We start from the raw sequence: 17,263 nt of genomic DNA, 5'->3' as shown, positions 1-17,263 counted from the left end.
CATTTTTGGGCACGAAAAACGACAGCCCAGCGTCTTCTTCCCCGAGAAAAAGCGCAAAGTGGAAGCCCCGCCCCCTGGGAACGAGGCGGATGGAAGTGACTCTCCAAAAGCGAAACTAGGAAGTCGCGCAAAGGGACGGCTCCAAAAAACCAAGGGGGAGAAGCGGGAAGATGTCTGCGCCGAATGTTGATGGCATACCATTATCCTCCTTTTTATTTCGAATTGTCCACGAGACCCCTGGGTCTGGAGACCCCTTGAGCCACACTGCAGATCCGGATCTGTGCAGCCCGGCTGCTGGCGTGGGGCGGTACATCTGCACTTCACTTCAACACCGCACCGCACTCTGCTCTAGACAAACTCCAACTTCAACTGCACTGTTCCCACCCCCTGTCACCTCAAGACCCCTGGGTGGGAGTTCCCATCCGCCTGGTCTCGCCCACTTGTGTGTCCTGGCTGCCATGGGGGGGGCACTAGGATTTGTGGCTGATGTTCCTGTGTGTGGGAAGTGTGTTGTAAATTCCCAAGGAGGAGGTGATTCCTGTACCCTTGGTGGGGGGTACAGTCATCTGTGCCTACCTGGTTTTGCCAGGGCGTCACACTCACACATCAGATCACACACTCATCAGATCACACTCATCAAATCTGACACATCAGATCCCGCACAACAGATCCCACACAACAGATCCCACACAACAGATCCTGCAAAACAGATCCAGCACAACAAATCACACACATCAGATCACACACATCAGATCACACACATCAGTTCACACACATCAGTTCACACACATCAGTTCACACACATCAGTTCACACACAGTTCACACACATCAGTTCACACACAGTTCACACACATCAGTTCACACACATCAGATCACACACATCAGATCACACACACACACACATACACACACACGAGATGGCACATACAATCCTGCAGCACGCACTCACTGCATCCGGTGATACCACTTTCTTCCAGCCAACAGGGGACTCTCTGCTCTCTTATCTCTATGACGCATTCCACCGCTGGGTCCTCCATGCATTCCAGCCGCAGGTCCTAGAGCTCCACTGCACAGTGTCAGCATCACAGGTCCTTATGCCATCCAGAAGCAATCAATATCACTGGATGTGGTGAGTGTATGTATATGCAATCTGAAGTGTGACTGTGTATGTGTGTGTGTGTGTGTGTGTGTGTGTATGTGTGTGTAATCTGATGTGTGTGGGTGTGTGTTGCGCTGCAGGTCCTTGATGCATTCCACTACTCCTGGTCGGCGTCTGGTGAGTATGATCATGGGGGTCTTCTTGTAGTGCCCCATGGGGCCTTAGGGTACTCATCACCGGGCCAGTGGTTTCTTGGGGTTGCTGTGACTGGCTTGACCTGGCTCCGTGGCGCCGTCGGCTACATAAAAAGACAAACAAGTGCGAGGGGGGGATGGAAGGAGGGCGAAGGGTTCCTGGGAAGCATGTCGTCGCTGGTTGCAATGGAGACTGGGTCTTGGCCTCCTCCGCTGCCGACCCTTCCTATGACTGTTCCTCTCCAAGGTGAGAACGGGGTGGCAATCCATGGGAGAGCCGAAGCGCAGGGTGGCGGCATTTACTCACAGAGTCACTGGGTGTGGGTTCAAGATGCTTTTATTCTCTAGTTAAGATGGCATCACACCCCAGGTGCTGGTCCTCGCCATCAGAGACTCCGGTTGATCCCGGGCAGGTCAGAGGTCCGGTCCGATCTAGTAATCAGTGGGCTCTCTCCTCATGCACAACTCTGTACTTGGTGGGTTACCATGGCCTGAAACGTCTTGGGATCCCCTCCTGCTCTTTCTCACCCTCTGTCTTGGCCTGCATAGCAGGCAGCTTGAACCTCTCCTGGGTCGGACCTCTGTCCCCGTTCCCAGGTTCCCTCTTTACTGCTGTGCCCTAGACACCTTGATGGTCCCCCTGACCGGGCAGATTCTTATCAGGTGAGCTTGAAGCATCCTCCTGAACAAGGACTCTGTACCCCACCTGTGCTCAGTCCCGCGAGTACTCACACCGTACTCTCCCTGGTAACGGTAATCCTTTTGCCCATGATTACTGGTACCGGGTCCTGTCCATCCAGGTGTTACTAGCCCTGGTCGGGCTGGCTCCCCTCTGCAGGAGATTCCTGCAGAGGTCGGTGTGGTGTTACATCCCAGACGGTTGTGTTTTGCCTCCCTGAGGTGTGCCTGGCAGCAAGCCCTCAGGGAGCTGCTCCACAGTGTGTCTGCTCTGTCTCTGTCTGACTGGAACTGACCTCGACTTTCTGTCTGCTTTGTAACTTACTCCTTCTCCTGCCCCCCACCTTTGCAAGGATCCATATTATTGTTATGGTGACCTGGAGTTCCCCTAGTGCCTGTGTCTGCTAGGAACTGGCTGAGTCACTTCCTGACTGTGTGTAAATAAGCCATGTGAGGTGTGTCTAAAGTTACCGGGTTAACCTCTTCCTACCCGGGAAGGATATAATGATAAACCCTGTACTGACCAGTCTCAGGGGTGCTATATTCTCTCTTCGGTCTTCTTTATTTTGGGGGTGACTGCTTTCTATAATGAAGTATCCTGCAGTATTCTTTAACTTTTTAGCTGCATGGACACTTCATTGTTGAACCATGACTAGGTCTTATTTTCAGGGGAGGTCTTGTATTTAAGCTTTGCTGAAAACTCCTGCTAGGTCTTATTTTTGGAGTAGGTCTTATTTTCAGGGGAAACATGGTAGTAGTGATAATACCATACCATACTGATCATTATTAACCAAACCCAATGTATTAGGACTGATATTACCACCAGATAGTGACCATATAATTGTAATAACAGTTTTACGCCAGTGTTCTACAGACCATATACTCTGCAATGCAATAGTTTGGACACCACCGTTCAAAATTACTGTTATTGTGAACAGTTAAGCCAGTTGAAGATGAAATGATCTCTAAAAGACATAAAGCTAAAGATGACACATTTCATTTGTATTTAAGGAGAGGGAATAATTTCAATGCGAAGATGTAAAGGTTTGGACTTCCTTTGAGATTTGTTTGCTTAGAAACTTTGAGCAAGGTTTCAGATCTTAATTTGCCTGTTAGAGTTATGGCTTGTTCACTATCATCGTTAGGAGAGGACAGGTGATGCAAAGTTCACAGCTTTATAAAAACCCAGCCTCCTCTAACCTTGTGCCAAAAACAACAGCCAACCTGAAAATGAAAGTGATGGAGGCTTTCAAAGCAGGAGAATGCTATAAGAAGATAACAAAGCGTTTTTAAGTTGTCCTTTGCTCATTTTGAGATCTAACTAAGGGTACCTTCTCACTTAGCGATGCAGCAGCGATCCGACCAGCGATCTGACCTGGTCAGGATCGCTGCTGCATCGCTACATGGTCGCTGGTGAGCTGTCAAACAGGCAGATCTCACCAGCGACCAGTGAACAGCCCCCAGCCAGCAGCGACGTGCAAGCGACGCTGCGCTTGCACGGAGCCGCCGTCTGGAAGCTGCGGAGACTGGTAACTAAGGTAAACATCGGGTATGGTTACCCGATGTTTACATTAGTTACCAGCGCACACCGCTTAGCTGTGTGTGCAGAGAGCAGGGAGCCGCGCACACTGAGCGCTGGCTCCTTGCTCTCCTAGCTGCTGTACACATCGGGTTAATTAACCCGATGTGTAATGCAGCTACATGTGCAGAGAGCCGGAGCCGGCAGCACAGGCAGCGTGAGAGCTGCGGAGGCTGGTAACTAAGGTAAATATCGGGTAACCACCTTGGTTACCCGATGTTTATCTTGGTTACAAGCTTACCTCAGCTGTCAGACGCCGGCTCCTGCTCCCTGCTCGCTTCATTTGTCGCTCTCTCGCTGTCACACACAGCGATCTGTGTGTCACAGCGGGAGAGCGGCTTTGAAGAAAACGAACCAGGGCTGTGTGTAACGAGCAGCGATCTCGCAGCAGGGGCCAGATCGCTGCTCAGTGTCACACACAGCGAGATCGCTAATGAGGTCACTGCTGCGTCACAAAAAGCGTGACTCAGCAGCGATCTCGGCAGCGAGCTCGCTGTGTGTGAAGCACCCCTAAGAATTGGAAGCTACCAGGAACAGTGGAGATCAAGATAAGATCTGGAAGACCAAGCAAAATTTCTGTGAGAACTCCTCATAGGATTGCTACAGAGGCAAATCAGAACCCACACTTTACTGCAAAAGACCTTCAGGAAGATTTAGCAAACTCTAGAGTTCTGGTACATTGATTGATAGTTCAGACACCTGCACAACTATGCCTTCATGGAAGAGTCATCAGAAGAAAACCTCTCCTGCTTCCTCACCATACAATTCAGTGTCAGAAGTATGCAAAAGATCATGTAAACATGCTGATGCATTTTGGAAACACGTCCTGTGGACTGATGAGGTTAAAATAGAACTCTTTGTCCACAATGATCAAAGGTGTGTGTGGAGAAAAAATATTTATTGCTCTCAGTGGGTGAAACAAAATTACAATCTTGTAGTTGTGATACCTTGACGTATCTATAAGGGATAAGCAGGTTACATGCTAAACACCCCCATACCAATCTACCTAAATAAAGACGAGAACCACGACTTTATTGCAGGAATGGCCACAGTTTTATTTAACCGTATATATGTATACCAAAACTCGTGGCCCAAACATGCCACTCAATTGTTAACTTAACCTTATACATATATACCCGTATAACCAGAAACACCGATAGATCCGTCCGAGAGGCCAACCATCATTCCTAACCCCCCGGCCGTAACCTCCAAAACCGGCCCAGAGGACCACCTCGGCCGTGACCACCCGGCCCAAGGTGAGGGGTAACAACGTTCCATCGTTGATTACCCCTACCCAGAACCTGCGGGACCTCCGCCCACAAGTTCCCATCCAGTCCGAAGCCACTCCCCTTGAGCGACTTCGTACCAACAAACCGACTGTCGGTACTCCCAACCTCTCAGACGGACCTATCACCCCGCCACAGACCGGCCAAGTGACCCCTTACTTGGCCCGGGCCCCCCACACCCCTAGTGCTTGCTCCAGGCCATCCCTCAAACCCAACATCCATAAATCCAGACCCACATCGGTCAGGTGAACCCCATCTCTCCTTAGATACTGCTCCGTGGACTCCTCCAATTCTCTATGCCGCACCACCAACCCACCATTCCTCGCCACAAACCTACCAATCGCCCGGTTCAGCTTGCTCCGAGCCCTATTAATACGGTCCACCGACCTACCAAAACGCCACTGCGTCCGAGCTATGATGTCCGACCACACAATAACTATGCCCGGGAACGCCCTCCACAAATGTAACAGGTCCAGCTTTATGTCCCTTTTCAATTCCCTTGCCGACCTTACTCCCAGATCGTTCCCACCCACGTGCAAAATTAACACATCAGGGTCACGATCCATACGGCTATAATAAGCCACCTCTGGGCGCACTCTACCCCAGGTCATGCCCCGAATTCCGAGCCACTTTACTCGGGCACCGACACTCCAAGCTGCCGACCGTCACGACGCACATCCGCTCGCAACGCTCCCCAATACACATAGGAGTGCCCGAGGATCCACACAAGGCATGGACCTACAAAATACAAAAACCACGAATAAAAACAGCAACAGAACAAGAAAATCACAACAAACCAGCATCAACACAAACCCGGAATCCCCCACCCCTGACCATCACCTGACTAAGTATGGCCTAATGTACAAGCGAAACCTGGAAGACTCCCACCTCCCAATCCGCCGGATACAATCCTCACTCAAACCCCACCTGGCGGCCTCCGTCGCCGCCCCAATCCGGAAGGAGTGAGACCCGTACTCACGTGGCTCCTCCCCCACCCTTGCTAAAGCCATCTTCAGCACCGCATTGAATTGGTACCGCGACAAAGCCAATCCATCCGCATGTCTAAGAAAAACGCCAGGGAAACCGCCGCGCACCTTTAAAAACTCTGACACTTGTACCACTGGGCACAACTGGTGCCCCGGTAAAGCAAACAACACTACTAAGCGCCCCCGGCCCCTCTGATCCGTCTTCGAAAAGCGAAGCCGACACTCCACTCTATCCTCCCCCAGCATGACATCCTCCAACAGCAACCCACCCATCGCTTGCTTGGTCGGGCTGACCAATTCACCAATGCGAAAGGCCCCAAAAAACGCCAATACCAAAGCTACCGAAAACAACACCCGCTCATAAGGAGACGAACACAATTCCCCCAAACACCCCACTAACCGACCCAACAATGGCAATGACACCGGCCGCCTCATGTCACGCGACTGGGCCCCTTTCCGAAAACCCTTCATTGCCTGCCGCACCAGAAAATCCTTAGTCGCGTCCCGAACCCCTTGCATCTGAAACAAGAAGGCCAATGCCGCCCACTTGCAACCAATCACCGAAACGGACCGACCTGCCGAAAAATCCCCACTAATTAACATCAGGACCCCCAACACTCGGCCTTTGTAACCCGACTCCATAAAGTCCCCTCTTTCCAACTCTGCCCATGCCTTCCACACCGCCTGATATCGGCACCAAGTAGCCTCAGACACCGATCTCCTAATTCCCTCAAATGCTATACCGATGCCAGGTCCCACAGCCATTCCGGGCAAGGTTCTCCATCCGCGTCCGCTCCCGGCACCAGCTTCCTGAACCTGCAAAACTGAAACCGTGACAGCGCGTCAGCCACCTCGTTTCGAATCCCTGGCACGTGCCGAGCCACCACGCAAATGTTCAACTCCAAGCAACGCAACACCAGGTGCCTTAAATACCCCACAACCGGTGGGGATTTTGCCGACAATGCATTGATGGAATGCACCACCGCCATGTTGTCACAATGCATGCAAACCCTTCTTCCGGAAAAAACGGGGCCCCACAACTCCACTGCCACAATGATGGGAAACAATTCCAGTAGCGCCAAATTCCTCACCAAACCTGCTTCCACCCAACGCCGTGGCCACTGTCCCACACACCAGCGCGTCTGAAAAATTGCCCCAAAACCTGTCGCTCCAGCCGCATCAGTATACAATTCCAACTGGCTATTGGACAATGCCTCGCTCATCCAAAGGGTCCGACCGTTGTACCGGTCCAAGAACTCCTCCCAAACCAACAAATCCCCCTTCATCACTTTTGTCACTCTGACAAAGTGATTTGGAGCTTTTACCCCCGCGGTTGCGCTCGCCAATCTCCTATTAAATATCCGCCCCATCGGCATAATGCGACAAGCGAAATTCAATTTTCCGAGCACTGACTGCAAATCCCGCAACCACACCTTCTTGGCCTGAGACAAAAACCGCACTGACGCCTTCAAATCCAGAATCTTCCCCTCCGGCAACCGGCATTCCATCGCCAGTGTATCAATTTCGATACCTAAGAAACATAGAGCCGTCACCGGCCCTTCTGTTTTTTCTTTTGCCAACGGAATACCTAGGCTCCGCGCGATCCGCTCTAACGTAAATAACAACAAGGAGCAAACCGAAGAGCCCGCCGGACCCACGCAAAAGAAGTCATCCAAATAGTGAATCACTGAATGGACTCCTGCCACCTCTTTAACTACCCATTCCACAAAAGTACTAAATGCCTCAAAATGAGCACACGAAATGGAACAGCCCATCGGCAGGCAGCGATCCACATAGTATTCACCATCCCACATACACCCTAAGAGATGAAGGCTCTCTGGATGCACCGGGAGTAAACGAAAAGCTGCTTCCACATCCGCCTTTGCCATCAGGGCCCCCCGCCCCGCAACCCTTACCAGCTCCAACGCCTTATCAAACGATACATAACATACCGCCGACAACTCTGGTGATATCCCATCATTCACCGACAATCCCGCCGGATACGATAAATGATGAATGAGCCGAAATTTGTTCGGCTCCTTCTTGGGTACCACCCCCAAGGGGGAAATCCGTAAATTGGAGAATGGCGGGTCCTGGAACGGGCCCGCCATCCTCCCCAACTCCACCTCCTTTTGCAGCTTTTCCTTCACCACCGCCGGATGTTCTTTTGCGGACCTCAAATTACCCGGGCGAAACACCGGCGCCTCAGATTCAAACGGAATCCGAAAACCCTCCGTAAAACCCTGTGCCAACAACTCCGCCGCCCGAACATCCGGGTATCTATTTAAATAGGGAAGCATCGCCTCTACCCTCACTGGCGTCCTCCCTTTTTCCAGACCCCTCCCCTGCCTTACCTTTTCCTTTTTTGAAGCACCTGGCCAAGGAGTGGGACCCTCCACATCCGGAACACTCGTGTTTAAACCGACACGAGGCCCCGAACTTACACTGTCCCTCGTTATATTGCCAACAAGCCCCCTTTTTCTGTCCGGCCGGGGACCCGCCGCTCGCACCCGGGCTCCCGGCACCCCCTCGAAAGGGCTGAGCCGGAGCCGTCATTAACCGCATCCACAAAGAAATATCCTTGTGGCCTCACTGGACACCCGGCCGCAGAGCCTTCCGTTGCCGGAATTGCTCATCATATCTTAGCCACCCTAAACCGCCGTACACCCTATACGCCTCCCCTATCGCGTCCATATATCCAAATAGGGCGGAACAATGCTCCGGCTCCTTTTCCCCGATCACGCTGGCTAAGATCGCAAAGGCCTGTAGCCAGTTAGTGAACGTCCTCGGGATCAATCTATACCTCCGTTTCTCTTCGTCCTCTTTCTCCTTTTTTGTATCACTGGGTTTCACTTTATCCAAATTAAACTTCTCCAAGGGAAGCAGGGAAAAAATTTCCACATACTCCCCTTTCCAAATCTTTTCCCTCACTTCCTTCTTCAAATGAACCCCTAACTGACCTTCAAAACACACGTAAATTTCACTCCGTGCCCTATCATCCAAACGCACAACCTCATCCTCCTTTTCTTTTTCCTTTTCCGCCTCCTTACTCACACCCACGTCAGCCGCCCCGCCGGCCGCCGGTCCCGCACCTACCGCCGAGGTAGGGTCCCGCACCGTCACCCCGCTCACCGGCGCCTCAGTCTGCACCACCTCCGTGGGGCCCACCCACGCCCCTACCGGAGCCCCAGGCCCAATCCGACTAACCCACTCCGCAGACAACCCTTGCAACACCCCCAAAAGTTGCCCCCAAAACTCCGGGCCCGGAAAACCAGACTGTCCGACCGCACTCGCCCCTTGCGCTACACTTCCCGCGACGGAACCCCCGCCCCCGCCCGCACTACACACAGCATTAAACATTTCAGTCGTCCGCTCACCAGGCTGCCGTTGAACCGATGCCGGAACAGCCGTGCCCCGATCTTCCTGCTGCCGCTCCGTCCGACCTGCCGCTACCATTGCTCCGTCATCACCGCCGGATTCTGACGTGCTGCCGAAGTCTTCAGGGGGGACCAGCGAGGGGACAGCCCGCACCTGGCGGCCGTCAACCCCCACGGTCACCGCACCCTGCTCCTCCGGGCGACTCCTGCTCGACCTTTTTGGTTTTCCACGCCGTGGCGCCCTGCCGCCGTCCTTCCGAGCCGTATTCACGACCACCTGCTGCGCCGCCGTTGCTCCCGCCGCTCTCAGTGGGCTCCCTCCCTGCCGACTGCAGGAAGACCGTGCTGCATTTGCCCCTCGCTGGGAACACCCCCCAGCCCGATCCTCGCCGGGGGGGACCGTAATAGTGGATCTCAGCCGTGCCTGCGGGCCACCGTACCCCTCCTCCACACTCCTCACGTCCCCGCTCCCATCCGCATCCATCCTCTGACCTGCAGCTCTCCCCTGCGGCCTGCAGGGAGTCTCCGTCCGTGATCTGGAATGCTGAGCGCCACCCCCGGCCGGCACTTCACTGGGGGCTGCCGTGATCGCTGCTCCGGTCCGTGACTGCGCAGGCCGCGGACCGGAAGTGGGCCTCGCCGAGGCTCCGCCCACCCCCGACCCGCGGGATCTCCGTCGAGGATTCCTCCCGGCGGCCGGGAGCTCCCCCTGGTAAGATGGAGGGCTCCGCTGTCCCGGAGGGTCCCCGTAGGGGCTCCTAGATCTCTCCCTCCCCCTCCAGCTGGGGGAGTAGCGCTCCGGCGGTCGCGCCCGCCGAGCACGTAGCAGCGGCCCGGGCGCAGGAGCAGCAGGCAGCACCGCTCCAGCCCCACAGACCGCCACTAGCTGCTGCCGCAGAGCGTCCACGCCGAGGACCTCGGAAGCCCCCCTCACCATCTCCAGCAGCTCATTGATGTCAGCCATGGCAGCACGCAGCCCAAACGTCCTGGGGCCACAACTTTCCGGCGACAAAAGGGGAGGTAATCAGTACACCCCCTCTCTTATACCTCCCACCAACTCCCACCCCTTCCTTGCTCCCCTCCCAATCCCCTTACAGCTCCCTTCTACCAATCCCATAGCCCCACATATCCCCTATCCATGTAATCCAAATTAACCCCTTCCTAACCTGGCACCCTCCCGATCGTCATGGGGTCCATTCACCCCTATGGGGCTCACTGCCCTTCTTTTCATGGCTAACAAAAATAAACTAAATTATGTTACAAAGAAAGCTTTTGATACTTATGCCTGCTTTACACACTTCAAGAAATCTTTCAATCCGTCGTCGGGGTCAAGTTGTAAGTGACACACATCCGGCATCGTTCGTGACGTATTTGCGTGTGACACCTATGACACCTACGTGCGATCAAGATTGAACGCAAATACGGTGATCGCATACATGTCGTTTATACCTTATACATTGGACGTTTTGTTGCACGAACCTAGTCAATTGAAACGTGTGACATCCCTCATACGATTTTGGTGTCTGATGCTATGTGCGCAGGTGTGCGCTCTGCACCGCAGCTTAAAAAAGGTCCGCTTCAGAGCGCAGCTGAAGAGCTGCGTTCTGAAGCGCCTCACAATGTCTGTCATTCACTAATCTCTGTCAGTCGGTCACTATCTCTGTCCCTCTCTCTCTGTCCATGTCAGTCTATCCCTCTTACCCCCTCTCTCATACTCAACGATCCCCGATCACCGGCGCGGCTCTGCACGGCGTTCACACTGCTCCGGCGGCTTTTACTGTTTTGAAAAAGCCGGCCGCCCATTAAACAATCTCGTATTCCCTGCTTACCCCGCCCACCGGCGCCTATGATTGGTTACAGTGAGACACGCCCCCCACGCTGAGTGACAGGTGTCACACTGCACCCAATCACAGCAGCCGATGGGCGTGTCTATACTGTGTAGTGAAATAAATAATTAAATAATTAAAAAAAACGGCGTGCTGTTCCCCCCTAATTTTAAAACCAGCCAGATAAAGCCATACGACTGAAGGCTGGTATTCTCAGGATGGGGAGCTCCACGTTATGGGGAGCCCCCCAGCCTAACAATATCAGCCAACAGCCGCCCAGAATTGCCGCATACATTATATGCGACAGTTCTGGGACTGTACCCAGCTTTTCCCAATTTGCCCTGGTGCGTTGGCAAATCGAGGTAATAAGGAGTTATTGGCAGCCCATAGCTGCCAATAAGTCCTAGATTAATCATGTTAAGCGTCTATGAGACACCTTCCATGATTAATCTGTAAATTAAAGTAAATAAACACACACACCCGAAAAAAATCATTTATTTGAAATAAAAAACACAAACATATACCCTGGTTAACCACTTTAATCAGCCCCAAAAAGCCCTCCATGTCCGGCGTAATCCAGGATGCTCCAGCGTCGCTTCCAGCGCTGCTGCATGGAGGTGACCGGAGCTGCAGAATACACCGCCGCTCCTGTCATCTCCACACAGCAACTCAAGACAGCTGCGCGATCAGCTGAGCTGTCACTGAGGTTACCCGCTGTCACTTGATGCAGCGGTGGCCGCGGGTAACCTCAGTGACAGCTCAGCTGATCGCGCTACTCACCTCAGTTGCTGCGTGGAGGTGACCGGAGCGGCGGTGAGTAGCGCGATCAGCTGAGCTGTCACTGAGGTTACCCGCGGCCACCGCTGCATCCACTGCTGGATCCAGTGACAGCGGGTAACCTCAGTGACAGATCAGCTGATCGCGCGGCTGTCTTCAGTTGCTGTGTGGAGGTGACCGGAGCGGCTGTGTCTGCTGCAGCTCCGGTCACCTCCATGCAGCAGCGCTGGATGCGACGCTGGAGCATCCTGGCTTCCGCCGGACATGGAGGGCTTTTTGGGGCTGATTAAAGTGGTTAACCAGGGTATATGTTTGTCTTTTTTATTCCTAATAAATGATTTTTTCGGGTGTGTGTGTTTATTTACTGTAATTTACAGATTAATCATGGAAGGTATCTCGGGGAGACGCCTGACATGATTAATCTAGGATTTAGTGGCAGCTATGGGCTGCCATTAACTCCTTATTACCCCGATTTGCCAACGCACCAGGGCAAATCGGGAAGAGCCGGGTACAGTCCCAGAACTGTCGCATCTAATGCATGCGGCAATTCTGGGCGGCTGTTGGCTGATATTGTTAGGCTGGGGGGCTCCCCATAACGTGGAGCTCCCCATCCTGAGAATACCAGCCTTCAGCCGTATGGCTTTATCTGGCTGGTTTTAAAATTGGGGGGGACCGCACGCCGTTTTTTTTAATTATTTAATTATTTATTTCACTACACAGTATAGACACGCCCACCGGCTGCTGTGATTGGGTGCAGTGTGACACCTGTCACTCAGCGTGGGGGGCGTGTCTCACTGTAACCAATCATAGGCGCCGGTGGGCGGGGTAAGCAGGGAATACGAGATTGTTTAATGGGCGGCCGGCTTTTTCAAAACAGTAAAAGCCGCCGGAGCAGTGTGAACAGCTGTGCAGCGCCGCGCCGGGGATCGGGGATTGGTGAGTATATGAGAGGGCTGCTCAATTCAGTTACTCAGGAGTTTAGCGGTCACCGGTGAGCCCTTCACAGGTGACCGCTAATCAGGACGCGACACAGACAGAGCCGCAGCATGACAATGAAGTCGGGTGAGGTTCACCCGAGTTCATTCTGATCGTGCGGCTCTTTCTGTGTCTGCTGTCAACTACCATTCACCGCTGCTACATGGCTATCTATGTCTGCTGTCAGCGGCCATGTAGCAGAGCTGAATGGCAGATGACATAGTAAAAACGCATCCCTACACATTACACATGCTTGTCAAGTCACTAAATAAAAAAAAAAAAAAGGTGCCCAATGCATACGTGACAGAACACATGATCTAAAGGATCGCACACAAAATTGATCAATTTAACATAGACTACTAACGCTCGTGTGACAGCAAATGAACGACCTACGTGCAATCTCATTCAATCGCATATGCGACCTGGGCGTGTCACATCGCATACGAGATCGCACACCTAATTGTAAGGTGTAAAGCTGGCTTTAGGTCTCATCCTTGGGAAAAACAATGGCACAGATTTTCAGAAAAAGAATATCTCGCCAACCATCAAGCATGGGGATGGCTCAATCGTGCTTTGGGGTTGTGTATCAGCCAATGTCACGAGGAACATTTCATTGGTAGAAGGAAGTATGGATTAAATTAAATTTCAACAAATTATTCATGCAAACATAACACCATCTGTAAAAAGCTAAAGTTTAAAACAGGATGGCTTATACACATGGATAATGATCCTAAACACGTCAAAATGCATAATAGACTACCTCTAAAGGCGCAATTTGCAGTTTTACAATGGGCATCATAGGTCCCTGATCTGAACATCATTGAAAATCTGTGGCTAGACTTCAAAAGAGAAGTGCATGCAAGATAGAGGCAGGAATCTCACAGAACTGGAAGACTTTTCCAATGAAGAATGGATGAAAATCCCTCACAAGAATTAAAAGACTTTTGGCTGCTACAAAAAGCGTTTATAAGCTGTGATACTTGCCAAAGAGGATGCTATTAGGTACTAACCATGCAGGGTGCCCAAACTTTTGCATCTGCCCATTTTTCTTTTTTGTTAATTTAAAAATGTATACAATTAAATTTTGTTTGCCAAACATACAAAGGAATTCTGTCATCTTTATATCTTTTAGAGATCATTTAATCTTCAACCTGCTTAACTGTTCTTAATAAAAGTAATTTTGACTAGGGGTAACCAAGCTTTTGCATGCCATTGTATATGTATTCTTTATTGGTTCTCACCAGTGATGTGCTCACTGATTGTAGTCATTCATTTTCCCCTTTTTTCTCCATTCAACCAAGACCGCCATGACCCCTTGTTCCATCCATAACTCATACCTACATAATATATCACACAGACATCTTTGCTTACTGTTTTTCCAGAACCCTCCTCACATTACCACACCTCTACACAAACCATATAGTGCTATAAGCAGGGACTTAGATTTTAATTATACCCCCCTCCTTTGAGCCCTTTACAGTAATAGAATCCTTTTGTGACCCACTCAACAGTGCCCCCTCTATGCTTTCCTATATATGATATTCACTGCAGCCCGCTCATACAGTATGATGTGCACCAAAGCCTCCTACAGAATATGATGGCCCCCACATATAATAAAGTCATCACAGCCCCCCATAAAGTATGTTGGCCTCCACAGCACCCTTGCCCCATTACAGTATGATAGATTATACTATAAAACTATCACAGCTTCCACACAGTATGATGGTCCCCACTTCTCCCCATATAGTACGATAGCCCCCACACAGTATGGTGATCACTGCACCTCATTAAAGCATGATGGCCTCCACAGCCCCCTTAGAGTAAGATAGCATCACAGTATAATCTATATCACAGCTTCCACACAGTATGATGTTCTTCACAGCCCCCCCCCCATCATCATAGTCCCTAATGCCCATACAGGGTGGTAACTGCACCATAATACTTCTAGTCCCACTAATATAAGTCAAATTAAAAAAAACCTTATCCTAACCCACCCATTTTCCCGACCTCTGCTGGCTACGCTTCCTCCTTCTGCTTATCTCGCCAGTGGGACTGCACGATGCAGTGACATCATTGTGCAGCTTTATGTGCTCCGCATGGTGCCAGCCTTTATCAGGCTGCAAGTACCCTATGTCCTGGGGCAGTAAGATACCAAGCAGAGCTGGGAGCCGGTGGCTTTGTGCCGTATCACAGTATTTAACAGTGTAGGCATCTTGAGGATGACAACACTGTTGACAGTGTCACAATCAAGGAAGCCCTCGGCTTGACTGACCCATCTTGCATTTACCAGATTTTCCATATGGCCAGTCTAACCCTGCAATACACTATAATAATTTTTGTATGGTGTTTTATATTACTGTAGTATGCTGTCAGCTTATGTATTTTGGCCAAAATATGGACCAATACTTTACATTTATCATCATTTTACTGTATATCATTTTCTATTGCACAATTTTCTGCGGGATGCAGCCGTGCCCTCTGGGTGTCTGTCCTATGTGTCAATGCACTTATATAGTGCTGGGCAGTCTGCCTGATCTAATAGTATGGGCTTCCACAATAGGCTGTAAGCCACACACTGTGCATTGCACATACCTGTGTGACTGGCGCCCTATGCCAATCCCATTTGTGTGCAGTTTTAATGCCAGCAACCACCCCCTCCATGATATGGTAAGCTATAAGTGGTTGCCTCATCGGTATTCTGCACCTGTGTTGCCCCCACCAATATCATAGGGGGTCGGCTGCATCCTGCGAGTACATCTGCCATTTTCACAACCTCAACTCAAAATATTGTGTTTTGCAAAGTGTGCACAGTACTAACATTCCAAACTGTACTATTGAAAAATGAGATTTTTGGCCAAAAATTGCAATTTTTCGAGCTACCTCGCCACGTCACTGCAAATCTCTTGAGGCAGTCCTACACTACAATATTTTTATTTAAAGTGTGCCATGCGGCCTCACATATGCAAAAATAGGACTGCACAGCACGTACCTGGAGCTTTTCAGTCTCGTCTCCATGACTAATTCATGGTTGTGGGCGGGATAGGTCTAGGCACATGCTGCTTAGAATATATAGCCTGTGGACAAGGCTGGATGGCAATGTGTGAACAGCCACCAATCGCCAAAAATCAAGACAGATGGAAAAATAAAGAAATGAAGTGCACTGCAATATGGGAACAACCAAAAACCTATATAACAATGAAAAACAGCATAAAAACAACCTCTACTCAAAATATTGTGTTTTGCAAAGTGTGCCATTTTGACCTGTGTTGGCTGGTGGCTTTTTTTCTGGTGAATTTTTATTTCTCTGAATGTATGTCCTTTTTGGTGAATTATTTCAGTTACTGTGTTATTAGTAAACAGCTAAACTCGTGATTGACTTCCTATGTTTAACGTTCCTAACACAATGCTGTGTGCTAAGTACGGTATATTTAATAGAAAGAATGAAAACTTTGACCTATATGAATTTCACAGTTAAATTGTAAATAAAAATGTAAATAATTTTCTAAGTACCATTCTGTATGATTATTTATTCTGTAATATTATCAAGCTAATTCATGATATCTTTAACATTGATGTAAATATTATAGATACCCTCAAAAATTAATCAAATATCTGCTTTTCTTACAATTGGTTCATAGTTTAACAGTACAATTTTTTTTCCGAGGGTGAAATTATCTTTTAAAGGAAATCTATCAGCAGGTTTTTGCTATGTAATCTGAGATGTTGTGAATATGTTTTCCAGTTTGGGGCTCCCTCTTGTGGTCAGTGATGGCGGTGCAGTTGATTTGTGGAATGGAAGTCTCACACATGCAGAGGACTGGCAATCAGGGTCAGAGTGGGACTATATAACTGAGTAGTTTTCTCTTGTTTCTTGCTGGTGCTTAATGGTCTTCTGTGTGTTAAGGACATTCTGTAACCAGCTCTGCTCACAACTAGAACTCCTCTCAGATAAGTGGTATTTGTACCTCAGCTGTTGTTTTCCACTTTCTTGTTGTTTTTTTTCTGCTTTGATACTAATGCTTGATTCCTATTTTGTCTGTGTGGAGTTCTTGGTGGAATAGGATCATTCCCTGCTGGGAGTGTCTGTATACTTAGCTCCATGATTCTGCAAGGAATTGTGTTTGTCATGCTTGGTATTAATTCAGTCCCTCATCTGTATTAGTGTTTTTGGATCCCAGTAACATCAGAGTGCTGATTCAGTGGGGGAGAGGTTGAGTGACCTAAGAATTTTTCCATATCACAAGTGCTGGTATTTATTAGGGTTTTTTATGGTTGCAGACAGTGCTCCTTCCTATCCTTTTCTATAAAGATAGCTTGGGCCTCACCTGTGCTGAATCTGTCTTTTCTGGCTTTGTATTGTGTTTTACTATATCACCGTATTCTTTACATGTGGGGGCCTATCTATCTATCTTTGGGGACTGCTCCGAGGCAGATTAGCTTTCTCATATTTCTATCTGTGAGAATATTTAGTTCTACGGCTGTGTC

The sequence above is a fragment of the Anomaloglossus baeobatrachus genome, chromosome 2 (assembly GCF_048569485.1).
Source record: "Anomaloglossus baeobatrachus isolate aAnoBae1 chromosome 2, aAnoBae1.hap1, whole genome shotgun sequence".
NCBI classification, from domain to species: Eukaryota; Metazoa; Chordata; class Amphibia; order Anura; family Aromobatidae; genus Anomaloglossus; species Anomaloglossus baeobatrachus.
This window is presented reverse-complemented; position numbering follows the sequence as displayed.